The sequence below is a fragment of the Chaetodon auriga genome, chromosome 14, assembly GCF_051107435.1.
Source record: "Chaetodon auriga isolate fChaAug3 chromosome 14, fChaAug3.hap1, whole genome shotgun sequence".
In the NCBI taxonomy this organism is placed as follows: Eukaryota; Metazoa; Chordata; class Actinopteri; order Chaetodontiformes; family Chaetodontidae; genus Chaetodon; species Chaetodon auriga.
The window spans coordinates 20,627,828-20,642,011 of NC_135087.1; the positions used below are offsets into that span (position 1 = coordinate 20,627,828).

General features: G+C 42.1%; 1 protein-coding gene across 2 annotated transcripts in view; it reads left to right on the forward strand.

Annotated features, from left to right (window-relative positions):
• The window catches only part of babam2 (BRISC and BRCA1 A complex member 2), a 70,912-nt gene that overhangs the window by 46,389 nt on the left and 10,339 nt on the right, over window positions 1–14,184 (forward strand). The window lies entirely within an intron of this gene.

Here is a 14,184-nt window from a genome sequence, read left to right on the forward strand (position 1 = left end):
CCTGTTTTATGATGGAGCTGTGTGTGTGTGTGTGTTTGTGAGGGAGACTGACCTTACCACGGTTCCAGACCAGACTGAAGCTGTTGCAGTGGTGTTAGAGGCTCTCCTTCTCTGCCAGTTGCATGAGGAGAACAGACAGAAGGAGGCTAAAGGCAGCAGAGTGGAGAGCAGAAAGTGGGGAAGCTACGGCACAGGGGATGGAGAGGGGTGGTTGCTGGCGGAGCGGTGGGGTGTTAGATAAAGGAGGAGAGGCTATAAAACAAATCCTCCTCATCTAAACCCTCTAAGAAACATCTCAAAACGCAGAGGCTTAACAGTGCCACACTGAGCCAAGCTCTCATTTACCACCCTCTTCTGCTGCTTAATGTTGCCGCTTTGTCTTGAGATATTTGCACATATGCATATCAAGGCCGTGTATGAATATGCTCCGCTACATGCTTTTGTGCACCTTTTTGTGAGCTGTGTGGGAGTGTGTTAATTCATGACCCAGGGCAAAAATGTATGTCTTCTGCACTGTTGTTTGAAGACAAACGATTGCATGTGTGTGTGAGTTCATGCATGAGTGCATTTGTATTGTATTCATTGTGGATGCTACTTAATTTAGCATGCAGATGTGTGCGAGCCTTTCGCTGTACGTGTGTTCATGCAGATCTGTTACCCCGTTAGTTTTCCTCCATGTCCTCACTGACCCTTGTTAGTCTTTGGTCTTGTGTAGCTGCCCATTGTCTCTGCATTGGCTCCAGTGAAGAGGAAGACTCATTTGTTGCAGCGCTCCCGCACATTTCTCTGTTTTTCTAGCAAGCATTTGATAGACAGCGACATTCAGGAGCTTCTGCATTAACCCGAGCGAGCACAAATGTTCACAATATCATGTAATGCCAAAATAAAATTCACATCAAAACAGCTTTGGAAATTGTTTAAATCAGTTCTAATTTTATGAAATAGTGAGTGTAGCAGCTGTGGACAGCTACAGAAATTGGCTCAGCTTTGGTTTTGGCACCGCTGGTTTTCAGTGTTGGTACAGGCTGTCATATCAAATACATCTATTCAGTGTCAAAATGTTCTTTATGTCTGCAATCTTTCTGTCATTCCAGCTTTTAATCAATCATCCTATCTTTTTTGGTTTCTTTTTTCTCTCCTCTATGCATTCATCCTCCATCTGTCCACACATCTATTCTTCCTTTTGTCACTCCTTTATCCTCTATGCTGCTGCCGGGTCTATGTACACATTGAATTCACTTTTCCCAGTTTTTAAACCAGCTCTGCTTCCCTTCCTTCCTTGAAGTTGGAATCCTTAAGATTTCTGCACTGTCAAAATGCAGGTTGCCCATACTTAATACTAGGTTTGACCCAGTATATAAAACATGACAGTAGAAATACCAATACCATTCCCACCACAGGAGCTATCACTCAGTGTCTCTATATATTCGGGGAAGGCTATGTAGCCAATCAGGGCTGCCTTGCAAGGTAACAAGATTTGAGCAACAGGACTGCTCTCCACATTCTTACGCGACGTGAGAGCAAAAGCTGACGGTGGTAATTCACCTCTGAGCTGGTTTGCCAGCCTCAGCAGAAGAAGAGAGTTACAAGAAGACATGGAGGACAAGAGTCAAATTGTAATTATGGAGCAGGATTGGTTTGGAACTTCCAAATAAAAGGAGACAATAATCAAATGTGATGAAGTACAGTATGGTTATTATAAACCATTTCCTAAATCACTCTATCATGGTATGTATCATTATTGTAATATGAAATTACAAATGCCATGATGGAGGATTTTGGTCATATCACCCTCCCCTGCTTAATACTGTGCCTGAATGCATGTACACACAGACTGAAGCTGCTGATGGCAGACCACGCCACTACCAATGAAACCACTGTGCTGAGAGATAATTACTGAATGTAAATATGTTTATTGGCTATTGCTGAAAAAATGTCAAAAGTAGTATCAAGAAATGGGATTTAACTCCCTGAAAATATTAAAACTTTAAACTGAACTTTAACCCTTTAACCCTTTAACCCTTTAACAGTTTTGGAAATTGTTTAGATCAGTCTAATTTTATGAAATATGATTATAGAGCAGCAATGATCAATCAATTAGTTGTCAGCTATTCAATTAATTGACATCTATTTTCAAAATCGCTTAATCAGTGAGGCATTTTTTAAGAGAATAAATTAAAGTTCTCTGATTCCAGCATCTTAAATCTTTATTCCGAAATATCTTGTGCTTTGGGAAACACTGATTGGCATTTTTTCACAGTTTTCGAAAATTTCATAGACCAAACAACAAATGCATTCATCGAGACGATAACCAGCAGATGAATCGAGAATGAAAATAATGTTTAGGTGCAGCCGTGGAGTGAGCGTAGCATCGGTTCAGCTTTGGCGCTGCTGGATCTCGCTGTTGGCAGGGGCTGCCATATCAACCACATGTACTCACATCTACATCTTTCCTCTCTGTCATTTTATCAACCATCTGATCATCTTGTTTGTTTATCCATTCATCCTCCCTCGCTCCCCTATCCTTCACTGCTATCTCGTCTGTCTCACTTTTTCCAAATGGACTTTTTCCAGTTTTTAACTCGTGTCCTCGGTCGTATCTCTCCAAACACCACCCCCCCCTCCCCTTCCCTCCTGTTTTTCACATGTCTGCCGCCTGTCTCTTTTCTCTCCATCTTTCTCCGTTTTTCTATCACTCTCTCTCCTCTGCTGATCCCTCTGGCTGATCCTCAAAGGGAACCGAGAGAGTGAGTGGGACTTAAAAGAGAGAGAAGAGCTGTGCTCTACCCAGCAAGGTCGTCCCTCGCTCGACTGAAACGCAGCGAGGAGAAAAAAAACAACACACGGGAGAGGAGAGCTTTTCCCTCTCTCTCCTTTTCTCTTTCCTCCACCTCTCTACTCTTCTCTTTCATCACTCCTGAGTTGTTTGATATCTCACTTTTACTCTCCTTCAGCAGGGGCTTGGATCTAAGAGCTCTGAACGCAAACTCGTAAGCCCCCTGAGCTACAGTGTTATACCTCTATTTCTATTCCCTCTTCCTCTCTCTTTCTTACTCTCTCTGTTACTTTTTCTTCCCCTGTCTTCAAACAGACGCTCACTGTAATGTTTTCTGCCTTACAGAGCGGCGAGGGGAAAAAAAAAGATGTTGAAATACCCTGACAGACACCCACATTTTTACCAATAATGTACAGTGTACCTAGACTGTTGCATCGGCTCATCTCTTTGATGGGACTGTACAACCGTATTTGTTTCTTTTTCCGGAGAAATTATTGACTGTGAGAAGACAAATCACTATAATTCTGCAGGCTTTCAGATTCACCTGCTTAAGAATCAGTGTTCATTTGTTATATAATGCTTTATGGGCCGTCTAGAGGAAAATATATTGTGAACGGCGTGGTGTTCATTTTCCCTCCCTACACATTTAAACTAGCTGTTGAGACTTAAATAGATGTAGACATCCAGAGAATATAAAAATGCTCGCTTTGGAGGCATCTTTGGGTAGAACCTGTTGTCAAGTCAAATTATTTCTTTGCCAACTGGTGTTGCAGTGGAGGCTGTGCTACGATCAGAACAAAAAATGGAGGATTCTCGTATCCCCAGAAAAACAGAATAGTTATGAGACAGGGCAGTCGTAGGGTCACTAGTGTCAAGACAGTTGAGAGTGTGCTGCCTTGGAATGACATACCAAAGAGTCCAATTAAAGATGTGAATAGCTATCGGATTTTCAGAACGATCTTCAAAAGAAGATCACGCGCGTCGGTCCCTGTGGAATTTCTTCACATTTATTTCACTGGAGGCACACAGTAAAACCAGCTTCTCCCCAGCTAACATAGATAGCATCCGTCTGTGGCTTCAGGTAGCTAGCTGTGCTCCCATCAATGGATTTGTATGCACATTTCGTACTATCGTATTAGAAAAGGTTCATGGAAATGGCAACGTTAGAAAACTATGCACTCAGTTTGAGCCAGTTTTTATGCTTGTTTGAGGTGGATTTTGAATTTTTCAGAAAAAGTGAACGCACTTAATGGCAGATGGAAACACCTTTTCTGATCAAGTTCTGACGTGGCCAACATGTAACTCACATAGCTGATCAGCTGTTTCTGCTGTCAGAACACTCCTGAAGACCTCACTCCATGTTTCTCTCGTAGATGGCCAAGGCAACTGTTTTAATTTCTTCTTCTTTGAGGTTTATTAGCGATTGGGAAACAACTGGTTTTGTTTCGGGTTTGCAACCGTGTAACATTCACATAACAATTAGATTGAAGCGTGGCTACTGTCTTTACTTTGTTTTTTTTAGCATTTTTACCAAGCTGTATGTACTGTAACACTACATGAAAGCAGTGTTCTCCAGGTGACATGATCATTGGTGGCTGTCTCCAAACCTGTAGTAACTATTTCTTTTGGCAAACTGGGTGCAGCACAAACAAGGTGTGAACACAACAGTGACATATTATCACATTTTAGGTTGATATGGCTCGCAAATAAGCTAACATTTGTTTACTAGGGATGTAACTATATCGAATCTCACAATATCGTGATAGAAGTCTGGTTCCATGCCATCGTGGCACTTTGATGCTAGTTACCGTGATGTGACATGGTTGTTTACTACCTGTCCTTTAACAACAGAGGGCACAATCATAGTAGTCAAGAAGACAAAATTTTGGACTAACATGCCAATACCAAAAAAAAAAAAAGACTGAAGATGCTCCATCAACTTTTAGAGCTGATATGTGACAACATTTTAGTTCTCTCATTTCAAGAACTGACGATGGCGAAAAGGAAGCTGAGAAACGCAAAACAACTCGCAAATACTGCCTGATGATGGTCACTACACTACACTACAGGAAAAAAATCAAACACTGAGAAGCCATTTGGCCCTTTGCCACCCAGAAAAGCTCAAATCACAACAACAACAAAGCTTCAGTGAGGCCAAAGGAGCCTGACAGAAGCATTTGGAGGCCAGCTTCCCCATAACAGTCTGAGAGCTGAAGAGATAACATGATGTTCGGTGAATACAGTATATAGCCAAAGACTTAAGGTCATTTTCTGTGGTTGACAACAATGGATTTCAGAGGTTAGTAAACACGCTGGAGTCCAAATATACAATTCCACCAAGGCCACACTTTAGTCCCACAGCGATAGAAGCTCTGCACCAAGACACAAAAGGTAAAGTGACACAGAGCACAAAGCTCATAGAAGCAGAGTGCGTCTCAGTAACCACAGATGGGTGGAGTTCACGAGCTAGTCAGAGCTACATGACAGTCACAGCTCATTTTATGACCAGCAAATGGGAAATTAAAGTTCTGTCGTACAGACGCGGCCTCTTTTCTAATCACACACTGGACTCGACATAGCTGAGGAGCTCGACACGGAGAATGAGAACAGTCGTCACGGTATTGCTGTCGTTACAGACAATGAACAAAATATGGATGTAGCAATGAGAGAGGCTGGACTGTAAGTGTTACGCTCATGCTTAGGTCCTGGTTTTATTTTCTGAAAGTTAAAAACAAATTTTACATGATTAAAAAATGCTGTATAAACTCATTTATAAATAAAGGGCGTTTTTTCGTTTTTTTTGTTTTGTTTTGGTTTTTTTTTACATATATTGTAATTGATATTGTATTGTGGCCGGAATATCAAGGTATTATCACACCATGAGTTTTTGACATTGTCATCCCTATTATTGACACATCCAGCAGATACTGACCAACTTCAGCATTCATTTACAGTCACGTCTGCATCCACCTGATGAATTTAAGTCCGATATTCACTCTACTTTGTGCTCTGTTTTGGTTTCCACTAACTCCTTTGCTGCTAGATACTCCACCGTGTTCACCACAGTGCACCAGAAAAAACCAAAACAATGAGCTGAAAGACACTAAAGCACTTCGTAGAGCAGAGTTAGACACGAACCTTTCTCTTAAACATTTTAAGCAAGATTAGTGTATTGGGTTTTTGTTTTTTTTGTGCTATTTTAGAGTGAGCAAAGTAAAGGAGTATTATTTCAAACTTTGGGCACCACAAGAGATTTTAATTGTCATAACTTCTACCGGAGTCTGACCTTCATTAGCTTGATAGTGCCATGGCTTGTTCGCAATCACAGTTAGAAATAAATACGACCTGCTGTCGGAGACGTTTGTCATTTTAGCTGGTGAAAGTAACGCACTGGCACAAAACGAGAAGCTGTGACCTGATGTTCTGTGGACTGTTCTTTACTCACGAGAAGGAGAAAGAGGACACAATGTATTCGCTGTCCAGTGGATTTTGCCAACCCTGGTGTCAGAGCACAGTCAACCACTGGTGCAATCAAATCATTTTTCACATTCACACGCTCTTACTTTCACTCTCACACGCTGTGAAATGTTGCGCCGTAGAAGCCAGCTGTCATTAAGGAGAGCAGCACTGCAACATGAGCGGGCTGAGGTTGAAGGATCGGATTTGGATCGGCTCGAATTTAGACAACACAGATCCACCAGAGTACGCCTGGATCAGCCCGATACCAATCCAGTTTTTTTTTTTTTTTTGTTAATGCTGCAGTTGCTATAAAATGTATGTCTTACTGAGTTCATATCCATAATAGTGAACTGTTTGAGTGAGTAATGATTTCACTGCATCAGTTTCAGATAACTTCAGTGTTTAATTTGGCTCTGTAACCATCATCGACGACCACACATCTTTCTTTCTTTTTCTTTTTTTTTAACATGATTGCTTTTGTGTCTCCTCCGACCATTTTGTTAGCAGACTCATCACTCTTCATTCTCACTGTTACTTCTCGTTTACCTGATTGTGCTGTGCCCATGAGATGAGTTGGATACATCTCTCCTTCCCCCAGAAAACCTGCTGCATTGCATAAAAGAATCGAGTGGGCACCGTCTCTGCCCCCAAACCAGATTTAGGAGCCCAGAAAAATCAACACAGAGAGACAGTTTTAGGCTGCAGTGCACTTATGTTTGTGTATCTGCATTTGCCTTTAGGTGCCTGTGTGTGTGTGTGTGTGTGTGTGTGTGTGTTTGTGTGTGTGCGTGCGTGCTTTCCTGCCTGCCTGCCTGCCTGCCTGCCTGCCTGCCGATGTGTGTGTGTGCATGTGCCTGTGTGGGTGTACAGTTTGTGTGTGTCCCTTCTCCAGGGTCTGTAGAGGTGTTTTATAGCCTTTGAAAATCTTTGCATTTCGATCAGATATTTTTCAAGGTTTTGTGAGCGTCTTGTCACAGTCAGAAATTGTCAGTCTGATAAAATAAATTCACCACTAACCCAGCAATCCCACTCAACAGTCTGAGATGTCAGTGCCGACACTTCTCTCACTCCCAGCAGCTCAAAGTACTCTGCCACTTTTTCCTCCTCCTTGTCTCCTTGAACACTTCTGCTTTACGCCTTTTCCTGTACGTCTGTGTGAAGTGCGTTTTGTGATGCAGCTTCACTATTGTAAGTAGGTTCTCCTCAATATGTAGGCCATCTAAAATCCCCTGTGCTTAGTCTACACTATGTGTTTATGCCATCTTCAAAATATAAAAAAGAAAATGATAAAAAAAAAAAAAAAAAATCTTCTCTAGGGCTGAACAGCTTTGTTCATTAAAAAGAGACCAAACAGGCAAATAATATGATTTTAAGTGAAGTTTACAAATGGACCGGGCAGTTCAAAAATAAATGTGTCATGCATAGATGTCTAAATGCAGACATACATATTAATAATAATAAATCCTGTTTGTGGAGCATTACCTACAACCATGAGGTCACACTGAATAAACACAAAGGGAAATTAAGAAAAAAATGTTAATGTTTTGTTAAAAGTGGGCAAGGTCACAGACGGTAAACATATCCATATCTGTTCAGTGCAGCACTCACAGACACATTTAATAGAAGAGCTCTTAAAGCAGTACACAACCGCAATATAATCAGAGGCATTAGTCAAACAGAGCACCGTGCACCCTCTGAAAACTCTCAGAATCATAGTCAAATCATACCTTTTCTCAATAACAAAGAAATATTCATGACTGAATAAGCAACAATCAAAACCAATAATAATAAAAAAAAAAAAACTCAGCATAATGGCCCACCAGCGTAAACAAACAGCCCCACAAGTGCCATCAGGTTCTGATTCAGAAGTTTAGCCCCACCCCCTTGAAAACCAGTGAGAAGTAACACAAACACAACAAAAAGTATGAAACCTCTAATGTGAAATCACCAAAACTGTAAAACTGGGCTTTATGTAAGACCCCAGTTTCAAAATACATCACATAGGTACAGATTTTTTAAAGGGTCAGTAATCCAGTGATGTACAATAGTCACAACATACAGACGTGGAGCTCACATGGCCATTAGCACCCACCCCGCCGCCAGTTGACGGCATGATAGTTAGCAATAAGAAGCTGTTTCCCTGTTCTCCAGCCTTATCAAATGCTAGTGAGTGTGTAATGGCTGCAGCCTGAAGCTCTTATTAATCTGGTTTTATCCAAGTGGATGATGAATAGTGAATCTGAGTAAAATTCAGCACTGTTATGCCAGGATAGTCACCTCATAACAGAAAGGTTACTGACTCCTATCGCCATAGGCCAAAGGCGCCTTGTCCAGTCACAGAGGAAGAATAGGATGTTATTTAGTCCAAACAGTCAACAAGCAGAGTCATATGTGGGCCTCCGAGGAACCTCCAGGCTTTAGGAAATGAAGAAGGCAATCAAAATGGAAATGTTGCTGCTTTGAAACTCCATTTGAATCTCCAAACGGTTCTTCTTGGCCTTATCTTTCACTTTGGTAATGAATCATATCTGCCCTCTTTCCAATTGAGCCTTTATCTGCTCTCACGCTGTCACTGCGCTGTCACACACACCCTCTCTCACACATACACAGAGCGACACACAAATAAACAAACTGAGCTTCGTCACCATCCACCTGAGTCACACAGGATAATCTCTGGTTGATGAAGTCACAGACAGCCCTGTCACTGTACAGCCTGAGTGTGTGTGTGTTTGTGTGTGTTTACATGGATGCACGTAGCCGTCTACTGTAAATGCGTTGCACGGCAGAGATGCCGTTACTTCTGAATCTGATAACTGCTGCAGTCTTTGTACTGCGAAGACTTGTGTCACTGATCCATGGTCTTGTGAATTTACTCTACTGCACCTCCGATAATTGTCCTCATACTGCTCTCTTTTTGGATCTAAATGAATTGTTAAACTGCTTGTGTGCGCGTGTGTGTGTTTACATACGTGCACGCATGTATCACTCTACTGTAAATATGTCATACAGTAGGTTGCATTGCTCAGAGGGCTTGTGTTAGGCAGCATGTCTGCATGATGACTCCAGTATGTGTGGGTAGTGTTGAGAGCGGTGTCACCAGTGGAGACAGAAGCAGAGACTCTTCAGGGTGCCACTTGGAAAGTAAAACACCATTATGTCTAGATTCTGAGCTCACCCACAGGAAACTCCATGTAAAGCCATTCGAAGCTCAAGCCTAATAATGATGTATTAATAAAGATGACATTCCATTCGAGGAACATTTTACCTATTGTTTTCCAACTGGAGATGCACCAGTACTGACATCAGTGTGATACTGACTCAAATTACTGGAATGGGTATTACTGACAGTGGCCAAACTGGTATTGGATACCATTGTTTTAATAAGTGACAATTCAGTACATTTATATCTACATGTTTACAGGATGTTTTTTTTTACATGTTTTGCAAGGTTACATAAGCAATGTTTAAGACAGACTTTTTAGATACTAGATAAACACTGGCATTGGATCAATACCCAGTATGAGCCAATACCCAAAGCCCAGGTATCAGTATCAGGACTGAAAAGTCAGATAGGTGCATCCCTATTTCCAACCCTGTCTCATGTACATTATGTTTATGTACAGCTAATTTGCATGCATAATTACACTGTGGTGGCAGCATAATTGCTGGCTGGATTATTCATTGAGCGAATGAAACACCATATTTAAGTACTGCAGTGGAGTTGCAGGAAGGTCGTTGGGGTGGATGGCGGCCATAAAAGGTGTAGGACTGTGACACCAGAATCTAGGGTTCCTGCCAAGACTCCTGTCTGTGTTCAGGCAAGAAAAGCACTTTGGTCTTCAGGTTAGGAAACGATCGTTCAGTTGAAAGTTAATAAAAAAATCCTCTGTCTGACTGCTTTGAGAGCTTTCAAGTGTGGCACCAGTGTGTATTCACGCACCGCACAATGGCGTAATGACCCTTCCTACTCGTTGCCTTGCCTGTGACGTCTTTATAGATTGTCATAACGGCACAGATATGCGGTGCAGCACAGCTTTGCGTATGTTAACTTGCTGCCTCATTAAATTGCCCCCCTCAGCTTGACCTTGAGATGACGTGTTGGTTGTCAAATGTTTGATACTCTGTTTTGGCAACTACGTTCCACAGTAAAACATGGCTCATGTTCAGGAAATATACTGTGCAGTCAGCATTTTTCAGCATTGGGTCTGTTCAGGGTGGAGGCTGAAAACTTTACTTTCAGTCATGTTTAGGAACGGTGACTCGCAACCATTGGGTGGGATCCGCTCAGAGTGGGTCAGCTTTATAAAAAGGAAACTACTTCATAGTTAGGAGTAGAGTTAGGAGAAGCACGACATCATGCAACCATATCACACAAGTAGCCTGTCGATGCCAGCCTTGTCTGTTGACGGTTCCATCTTTCCAGAGTCTTTGCTGCCTTTATGCAGTGAAATACTGGCCTGGTTGAAGTGGCCCAAATTTGTAACTGCCATTGCAATGATTTAATATTATTAACACCCTAATTGCACTCTCTTGCTGTAGTGTTTCTTTAAGCTCCAATTGTAGCCTGCTTTAAGTACTCTAGATTTCACTTTGTGAAGTAAAAGCACAGTTTCCTCACTGTTATAAGGTCCAGGGTTTGAGTCTACTGACAGGCAGAATGAATTGATGGAAATAAACTGAATGGGTGGTGGTCTATGTGGGGACCGTGACCTCATCCTAAGACTAGACCAGGTGGGAACCACTGTTGTAGAACTCCTCAAATAGTCAGGGTTCGGCTGTAGGTGACCTTTCATCTGATACTAACACAGGAGGCTGGTGTGTAATCAGCCTCCATTCAATCAAGTGTTCCAGAGGCAAAAACCAATGAAATCCAAAATGCATCCCATTTGTTTGCACGCCTGCCATTGACACAAATGAGTGATGAACACGCCACCATCTATTTTGTGCCTCTGTCCGCATTTCCATCTGAATGATATGGAGCTATTCTTAGATCTGTGGGAGGATAGATGGGCATCATTTAGATTTTCACTTTCAAAGGCTTTTCTCCTCATTGCTGGAAGTCATTTTCAGTCGACCATTTGTTGGTGCACAGCAAAATGCGCAGGCTAATGCTAATTATGTGCACAAAGCCTACTGTAAATGGTGGCGTCGGAGTAGTGGAGAAAAGGATTTTGACAGCGAAAATGGCTTCATGACCGTTTGCGTGTTCTCTGTGGATAAGACTATGTTAATGTTCATTTGAGCATCAGCTGGCTGAACGACCAAGAGAAAGACTGACTCAGTCCAGTGATCACGAGCAAAACCTGAGCATATGTCAAGCTTTGTGAATGGGTGTGATTCTTATCTTAAGCTAATTTTATGTGTGTGTCAGATGAGCAGCCGATGAGAAACCAGCCGTTTTCGACACAGCACTCCTTCACTAGTTATTCCACTTATCTTAAGCCAAGCCCGTATGTATAGCCAAGACTATGAGTGCAATCACTGCTGACCTTTGCATCACCCCTGTTAAGACATCATTTTCCCATCAACATCTGTGGGTTTAGGTTATGACAGTAAAGGGGTGCGCACTGTGCTGTGCTCCACCTTCCTCCTCACTACTCCCACAACCTTCCTTTGGAATTTTCAACATGGTGCAATTCTCAGAACTTCTGTGTTATGTGGAAAATATGTTCACACACACACACACACACACCACGAGGAAGAGATGCTATTTCTTTGTGGCTGCGGATGGATGATGCAGCGCATCAGACTTGACACTTGGACTCGAGTCAGACTCGTCTGCGATCAGACTCAGAATGCCTGAAGACTTGACTTGACTTGAGACTTAAAGCCAAGCTGAGGAGCCTTGACTTGGTGACCCATAAATATTGAAAAATGTTCTGCTGACTATAGTTGTGTCTTTTGGAGCTCCGCCAAACTGTCGAGAGTAGTTAATAATATAACCAGGATGCACGTCTCCATAACCTAATACACATCATAAATTGCAGCTGCAGGCACCAGAATAAAACCAGATTGAGATGAGAGAAATTAGCCTTGACTGAACAATCACAGTTTGATACGTTGTTGGGACAGCAGGGGAAAACAAGGACATGTAGAAAATGACATTTTTGTCATTTATTTAAAGAAATTGAAATATTCAGCAGTGGCTCATTAGCCATGATTCTAACAGATTAACAGTCAAAGCACTCAAACATTGGCATATTGTCAACAAGAAAAAAAAAAACACAATGTCAACACGCATGAAGGCACATTGTAGCGGGGCTCAAGCACTCTGACCACATGCTTAAGTCCTGTATTCAGTCTGTCTTCATGGAAGGAACCTCCAGCTCTGGTCTCTCATTTGTCTTTACGCTACATGAGCTTGATTAATCTGGCAAACCAGATTACGGTGACAAGCATACTACATCTGATAGACAGCTGGTCCACTGCTAAATCTATGGGGAAGGTTGCACTCCAGAATGTCTTTTCTGAGCAAGCAGCCAAACCGAACCGAACATCCAGTACAGAACGGTTCAAATGATCACATTCATTTGTTTATTTGTATGTTGACTAGTTGTTAGTTGTGTGGTAGTAGTCATTGTGTGTGTGTGTGTGCATGCGTGCGTGCGTGCGTGTGTGCGTGCGTGCGTGCGTGCGTGCGTGTAGTTAGTAGGAATAAAACTATTATTTGAGTTTGTGTATGAAGTATTACTGTCACTGCACATGAGTCAGGAACTCCGTGACTACCTTCAGACTGAGACTGAATTGATTAATTGGCTATTGATTTGTTAGAATATATTTGATATAAATACTGTTTCTGATAGCTGGAATTGAGCATACATCTGCTCCTTCCTCTTACAAAAATTAGGCAAAATGAAAAAATAAGCCAAATAATAAAAAACAAATAAGTTATTCAAACTTCAAACTTTATTTATTTATATGGCACCTCTCATACTTGAAAAGCAACACAAAGTGCGTCACAGAGGCTAAAAACAACAAAGAAGAAAACCCAGCCCTCCCGCCCCCATAACTACGCACAGACACGCACGCATGCACACACACACCCGCACCCACACCCATACGGACAAGATAAGGAATAAGCCACCTCTGGGGGCCATCCACACTGAGAGGGCCCCCAGCTCATGACCGGGGAGCGCCGCCCGAGACCACCCCGACCCAGGCAGACAGGAGGCCCCGCACCAAGGTGCAGAGGCCTCCAGCCATCCAGGCCAGAGCCGTCGCCTCAGCAGCGCCCCCATCAGTAGACCAGGAGCAGCTCCCAGTGTGGGGGGGCCCCCATGAGGAAACACTTGACCTAAAAACCAAGGGACTAAGACATAAACATAAAATAAAATAAAATGAGTAAATGAAATAAATAGCAATTAAACATGTCGTTAAAACATGCAACTAAAATAAGATACGAATAAATATAAATATGATAAGAAGCCTGATTAAAGGATTAGATAAATCAAACAAATCAATTGAAAGCCTGATTGTTAGAAGTTACTGGACATTGAATGTTGCCTCCACCTGAACATTTGTGATGATACACAGAAAAGTATGAGCGTGAACCTGTGGTGATGGATGTCAGTTTCCCTCTTTCTTACATTGAAGGCAACGCGTCCCTTGGTCCCCTGTGGCAATTACGCACATGGGATGTCAACATACGTGATCTTTGACATTTGACATAATGTTACATGATGTGGGCTATTTACATGCATCATGCATGCTTAACCTGGTAAACAGCAGTCATCCACTTCGGCTTTGCTTTTAATGTGACTTAACGGCATTTCTAAATGCCCTTTGACTGTCCTGCTATAATGAAGAATGAAATAGAAATAGAAAGCTGCAGAGGAAATCCTCCTATGTGTCTTAAAATGAGCATTAACAACCAATAAGCGGTTCCTTAAGACCTTTAACCCATCCTCAGGGTATTCCCTCTGTTTTTGCCCCAGATCAGGAAAAATGAG